Source organism: Dermacentor andersoni, chromosome 1, assembly GCF_023375885.2.
Source record: "Dermacentor andersoni chromosome 1, qqDerAnde1_hic_scaffold, whole genome shotgun sequence".
Lineage (NCBI taxonomy): Eukaryota > Metazoa > Arthropoda > Arachnida > Ixodida > Ixodidae > Dermacentor > Dermacentor andersoni.
The window spans coordinates 157,613,949-157,621,603 of NC_092814.1; positions in this window are offsets into that span (position 1 = coordinate 157,613,949).

The following is a 7,655-nucleotide window of genomic DNA, read 5'->3' on the forward strand; positions in this document are numbered from 1 at the left end:
ACTGCGGCGGGCTCAGGGCCGCGTATTCCCCAACCTGTCTATCTCCGCGACAAACATGACGACCACAATGGATCAATGGGTCTGGAATAAATTGCAAGCAAAGGCGCCGCGGAATTAGGCGCTCTGTACCCGCTCGCGTTAGGAGATCGAGGCACCCTATCCCGGGTCAGGCACACAAAAGGTTATAGCTCACGGAAGTGCATTCCCAGTAAGAGTGGGGAGGGTATATCCCACATCTCCCCTTTGTAGCTGTCGCGGGGCCGAGTGAGTACGCAGCAAGCCTTACAAAAGTGCGGCATGGCCAAATGCTTCACACTATGCATGGCCAGTTCGGTCATCGCCACGTCTCTTTCTCATACGGCAGCCACTGGCTCTTTTATTGCGCTGACGAAAAATGTCGCACTGCATGACACTCGTGGTTCATGTATACATGTCATGGCCAGGCTAATAAGACGTTAGAATGATCACTTCCCTCTATAACTGTGCCCAGTTAGCAGGTGATGGATTGCGGTTAATTCGTCTATGTAAGATGTGTTGGTGCTGCTGTCTCGCATGAGGTGCTTAAGCGAGGTCGTTGAGAAGCCAGTGGTGGTTGTCACTCATCGCGTGTGCGAGCTTCAAGCCAAGATGTTTTGCACTCCTCGGCCACCAACGCGTATGACGCGAGTTGAAATCACCGCCAGTGATTGAGAAACCATCAGGATGCGTCTTTTGCATATATTCATATTCGATTCGTATTCAAAATTTCGAATTTTTCACACCCTTGTTTCTTAACCCTATCTACAATTCCAGCCTTAATTATTCTTCCAAGTGTCTCTGTTTTACGCCTTCTTTTTTTCATCCAGCACTCGTTAACATTGTTCAGTCCCTTTATTGCTATCCTACAGGGTAACCTAACAATCTGTTCTGGTTAACCTATATACCTCCTCTCATTCCCTTCTTTTGTTCTTCGAGCTCTGTAAACATTGGAGAGAGAGAGAGAAACGAAGAGGGAGAGGTAGGAAGGTTAACCAAGGACTTGCCCGGTTGGCTACCCTACACTTGGGGAGGGGAAAGGGAAGAACAGAGGTAAACATGAGAGTTTCAGAAGAACTTCTTAGGAAATTTGGTGCGTAGGCATGCTGCACATTCTTGTTTTGGCACATGGTTTAGAATATGACAGGATGACAGACGAGTGACACTGAAGCGCCGTTGAAATAGAGTTCCAAAATTTTATTCTATCAATAAATTTTTTGCAATCATCGTCACCAGGAAGACACACCGCTGGTTATCATCACCAGTGGCTGGAGATGCCATTTTCACCAAGTCTCGCGCTTCGAGAAAAAGGAAGATGGATGTGAGGGCCGTTGCCAGTCGTCCACACGCCGCCGTGATGTTTATGTCCGTGTTGGTTGTGACGGTGGTGGGCTCCGTCTGCATCATCGGCGTCTGCATCCGCCGCATTGTCATTGTGCGCCACGAGATCATGTCGGCCCGGCAGGTGCACTGGGCCACCGCCCCCAGCGTGCCGCCGCTTGCCGAGCTCGATGAAGTCGTCGACAGCAGCGGCGTGGCTCCCGGTAACGTCACAAAATACTCACCACGACAGCAATTCCTGCTGAACGACACGGTCGACTCTTTCGACTCCGAATTCACACCGGGCCAGTTTTTCCCACCCGAAGTTCTTTCTAACAGAACAAGCACGTTTTCAAGACCTCTCTGAGATGTGAACATTGTCGGAGCTCCTGTTGTATTTAAGTGCGTCTGACGCAGTCGACGAGACTGGTGACGTAACACCTTGTATGGTTACGTAACACCATGTATGGTTACTGTGGGTTTCAACGAAACCATTTTCTGTCTGCAACTTTGTACCATCGCAGTCTCGTGGCAGTCTTGGGCATACATAGACCCTTTCGTGGTTTGCATACAATCGCCAAGTGTTTGCAATAACGAATACATCTCTGTGTGATGTTTATACCCTTGCTGGACAATGTCCTATGTTCACATGCCACCTATTAAAAAGAAATGTCTGCTCTGCCGCTCACTGTTCACATCGCAAATAAAGGGGCGCGAGAAGGTTGAAATGATGACCTAGTTTCCCCCTAAACCCGTCCACTTGTAACAGACCCCATTTCAATCAAACTAACTTGAAAAATTTACAGCATAGTAAATTTCGGAGCAAACAAAACTGCAAGCCTAACGGTATAGGATTCTGAGTTTTCCACAACGATACACCTCATTGGCAAGCTGTCGCCGATGGCGCTTTAAACATTTTATGTACAACTGCAGCGGTTTCCACAATTTTGGCACACGAGTGAAAACGTGAGTTCACTCGGGTGTCGGGTATCGCGTTCCGGAACTTATGTCCAGACTGAGAGTTGAAGATGGTCATTTTGTTGCATCACTATTTTCTCGTGTGCTAATTAGTTTGTCACGATGAACTCCTGAAAAACTGTACCTCGTACTTATAATTCAACGCCTACTTTGCGCGAGAACTCGCCACTTCTATTCACGCGTCAGCCCTTCTGAAAACGGTAACAATTTTTTCGGTTTCCTTTCCTACACCAAGTTAAAAAGAGACTAGCTGAAAGCTCTTTGGGGGAGAACTTTACAGGGGTACCGCACGCAACTTTAGCATTCATTGTGAAGCAGACGTCGTGAGCCGGTAATTATTTCTGACTCACGAGCAATTCTGAATGACTCATCGTGCGCTGGATATTTATGAACTAAATTAGCTATGAGCTCACTACGGCGGTTGTTCGAAAGCACTGTTGTACGCTTCGTTCCACTTCAGCCTGCTGGACGCGTGGTACACAATGAAACAGACGGTGCTGACGCCTGCTACGGCTCTGCACTCTGTAAACACGGTAACGTTTATAACTGTGCCCATTTTGAACTAGCGCTGTTCATCTTAAGTGATGGTAGTAGTCGCACGAGTTTAGATGTTTTTATTTTTATTTTCACCAGGCTTACAGTTGATAGCTATTGCAGTAAAATTTACGCGAGCCAGCCATGGTAACTTCGACGCGAGGCACCATTTTCATGTTACAACCTTATGATAATGTTACTGTGCATCATGTTACAGCCTGTATGACGTAACGCCTGGCGTCGAAATTGTGCATAATGACCCTGTAAATTTTAACAAAGAAGTTCTCGTTATAGGAAATAATTGAATAAGAAATAACTTGTGCTGAACACCATGACCTGTTACAACAGGCTCTCAGCAACATTGAACGTTGGTGCTCAAAATGGGATACGGAAATAAACATTAATAAAACAGTGCTGTTAAATATGATATGGAAGAATAATGCCAGTTACATTGAAGCTGCCTATGGCTAGGATTCCGGGATTTATTTGTGGCGTAACGTCTACAGAAAACTTTCATCATCTATGGCTCATACCCCCAAATGCAATGGCTCATACCACCAAATGCAATGGCTCATACCCCCGTAAGGCAGAGGCTACAAGCACTCAGCAAAGTGAAGTGAACAGTGCATACATTCTTTAGAATCACGCGCAACAACATACAGAACAGCATACGTTTCAATAAAGAACAAGCTCAAAATAAGCATCCGAGCCGCATAATTGATGATAAGGCGCTCCTGCGCCTACATGCAATGCGAAGCACGTAGCGCTCCCCGCATACGTTTCCAGGTAAAGATTACTATTGTGCAAGCTGCCGCGGTGATGGCAGCTTGACTGTAACATAAGAAGCAGGGAGTGACGTAACTACACTTTCGTACGTAAAAGAAGAACCCGCCTAGCAATTGATTTGCGTAGTGATAGTGCTATGGGAAGGCCACGTACAGCGAGGACTCCTGAGGAGCAGCGTGCATACGAGGCGTGGCGAATTTCTCTTCTCTCTGGTACACTCATTGTAGGTGCAAGAAGTAGCCGCGCAAGTCAAGTCGCAGGCAGTCGAAACGTCTTAGACTAATAATTTGGTAAAGTGCATGTGAATGTCGCCACGTGAATAATTTAAACCTACGTCGCAGTGGGCAATCATTGTAGTTCTTTACAGCTTTGCTGTCCAACCACCTTCACAGCATGGATTGGAAACTATTTTTTCATTTGGGTACTAATCCAGACCCAATGAGGTACTAATCCAGAGGAGGATCAGGTAACAGCAGATTTGTTGAACAATGGTGGGCAGATCGTTCTAGAGAAACTGGCCACCCTGTATACGCAATGCCTCATGGCTTCGAGCGTACCGGAATCTTGGAAAAACGCTAACATAATCCTAATCCATAAGAAAGGGGACGCCAAAGACTTGAAAAATTATAGACCGATCAGTTTACTGTCCGTTGCCTACAAAGTATTTACTAAGGTAATTGCAAATAGAATCAGGAACACCTTAGACTTCCGTCAACCAAAAGACCAGGCAGGATTCCGTAAAGGCTACTCAACAATAGACCATATTCACACTATCAATCAGGTGATAGAAAAATGTGCGGAATATAACCAACCTTTATATATAGCTTTCGTTGATTACGAGAAAGCGTTTGATTCAGTCGAAACCTCAGCAGTCATGGAGGCATTGCGGAATCAAGGTGTAGACGAGCCGTATGTAAAAATACTGAAACATATCTATAGCGGCTCCACAGCCACCGTAGTCCTCCATAAAGAAAGCAACAAAATCCCAATAAAGAAAGGCGTCAGGCAGGGAGATACCATCTCTCCGATGCTATTCACAGCGTGTTTACAGGAGATATTCAGAGACCTGGATTAGGAAGAATTGGGGATAAGAGTTAATGGAGAATACCTTAGTAACTTGCGATTCGCTGATGATATTGCCTTGCTTAGTAACTCAGGGGACCAACTGCAATGCATGCTCACTGACCTGGAGAGGCAAAGCCGAAGGGTGGGTCTAAAAATTAATCTGCAGAAAACTAAAGTAATGTTTAACAGTCTCGGAAGAGAACAGCAGTTTAGGATAGGTAACGAGGCACTGGAAGTGGTAAGGGAATGCATCTACTTAGGGCAGGTAGTGACCGCAGATCTGGATCATGAGACTGAAATAATCAGAAGAATAAGAATGGGCTGGGGTGCGTTGGCAGGCATTCTCAGATCATGCACAGCAGGTTGCCATTATCCCTCAAGAGAAAAGTTTATAACAGCTGTGTCTTACCAGTACTCACGTACGGGGCAGAAACCTGGAGGCTTACGAAAAGGGTTCTACTTAAATTGAGGACGACGCAACGAGCTATGGAAAGAAAAATGATAGGTGTAACGTTAAGGGATAAGAAAAGAGCAGATTGGGTGAGGGAACAAACGCGAGTTAATTATATCTTAGTTGAAATCAAGAAAAAGAAATGGGCATGGGCAGGACACGTAATGAGGAGGGAAGATAACCGATGGTCATTAAGAGTTACGGAATGGATTCCAAGGGAAGGAAAGCGTAGCAGAGGGCGGCAGAAAGTTAGGTGGGCGGATGAGATTAAGAAGTTTGCAGGGACAACATGGCCACAATTAGTACATGACCGGGGTATGGTGAAGTATGGGAGAGGCCTTTGCCCTGCAGTGGGCATAACCAGGCTGATGATGATGATGACTAATCCAGAAGACACCGGTTAACATCATTCGTTCGTCAGGAACACTTCCCGCTGTTTAGGCTCAATGCACACGAAAAGTGTCTGCATGCGCGCCTTTCAAACCACCTAAAACGCATATAAGCGCTGCTACACATCAAGCCATCTCATCCCCGAAGAAGGAGCCGGCGGGCCCTGAAATGTCGAGTTTAAAAAATTAAATTTCGGTTAGAGTTTTTCTTCTCTTTTATTCAGTTGTCGCCAACCAGGCAGATATCTGCCGAATGTTTACCTGTGATAAACCCGAAGCTCTCATAGCCAAAAAGTAAACAAATACAGGTATTTAGGGGTTACTCTTTGCAGTGACATGACGGGGGGGGGGGGGGGGGGGGGGCACACATCTCAGTAATCTGTCTGCCAGCTTTTCGGAAGCTGTGCTTTTTAAAAAGGAAGCTAGCAAAGATGACAGTAAAGGTTAAGCTTCAAATGTAGACCGAAGTTGGAGTGCACATCCGCAGCATGGGACCCGCACATCAAAAAGGTATTCTGTGCTTAAAAAGGCTTCAAAGGAAAGTGGTTCAATTTACATTTATTAAATATTGGAAGCTAGATTATCCGGCTGAACTGATAAGTGCACATAGTAACCATACATTAGGCGTACGCGGAAAATAAGCCCTCTAAAATTCTTGTGGGATATTATGACTGGTAAGCTTAATATACTGCACCCCCATATCTAAAGTCCGTCAGCAGACGAACAACACGACCAAATTCATGCAAAAATGCAAGAACGCTCGCGTTGATTTGTTGACTTTTGTTAGGCTCACGCCGAGATTTCTGCAACAAAGCTTCGTCCACCGAAACTTATAAAGAAGTTGGGAAGCCCACCGATACAAGTCTAGAAATCTGTGAATTGCAGCTTTCCTGAATTACGTGGGGACAAGACGTAGTTAGTGCGAAATGTATACACCAACTTGCACTGGCAATAGCTATTCTCACTGTTTTAGAATAGGCAGAATAAAGCGGCAAGAATTCCTTCTGTGCACGGGGGCGATGCGTCAAACATACCTGATTTTCACGAATCTTGAGACGAAGATCTAAAAATTGCAGCTTGTCCATATTAGGAAGCTCATGGGTAAACCTGAGTCCTTGTACAAGTACTTTAAAGGTATCTGACACCTGTAATACACTCAGTGTAGGTCCTGCCCTGTTGCTTCTTCAAAACAGCAAAAGAAAAGAAAAGAAAAGAAAATATATTGTGTGCTGTTATGATCGAACTGTCAGGTGTGAGAAGCATTCAAATGGGCTTCCCGACGTCAATATAATTGCCCTCTTCTCCGAATCGACGCACCTCATTCTCCACGAGCTGACACAGAAGGATAGAAGAAACCGAACGTCAAGACGACCTCCCACTTTTACCCGAACCTGACACCAAGGATGGACAAAAGGAAAAGAGAGGCTCCGCTTTTACCCGAGCTGACACAAAAGCATAGAAGAAGAAACCGGAAGTCAAGATGACGTCACGCTTTTTCCCGAGCTGACACCAAGGATGGGCAAAAGGGAAAGACAGGCTCCGGAGGAAGACGGCGACGACGACAGGACCGCCAGTGGTCATTTAAGGCCTTGCTGGCCCACGTGTTAATAAGAACCGCTCAAGACTCAGATGAGAGTCACATCCATGTACCAATGTACAATCTTTTCTACTTTTTTTCGTCATCATGATGCCCGGCTTCGTCGTCGTTTCTTGAATCTTGCGGTGAAGACCCACCTCACCCGGTCCAGATTATATCAACTGGTAGGCAGCAATGGTATACTCCACCCTTCGTCTTGGCTTCATTAGAATGGTGAGTGCTTGAATTTCTTTGAGAATTTACCAAGTTTTAGCTCGTGTGGTTTCTAAAACTGTAAATTAGTTTCTGTGCGTGCAGGCCCCTGTTGAAAGCTGTCTCACGACACAGCAGAGTAAAAAAGTCTTCGTTTGGGGTTGACCATGAATTTAAGCAAATGGAGAAAGCCAGAGTGGTTATTGATTTGTGAAGAGCTGGGAATTGAGGTCGGGAAATGTTAAATTAAGTTAAATTATGGTGTTTTACGTGCCAAAACCACTTTCTGATTATGAGGCACGCCGTAGTGGGGGACTCCGGAAATTTC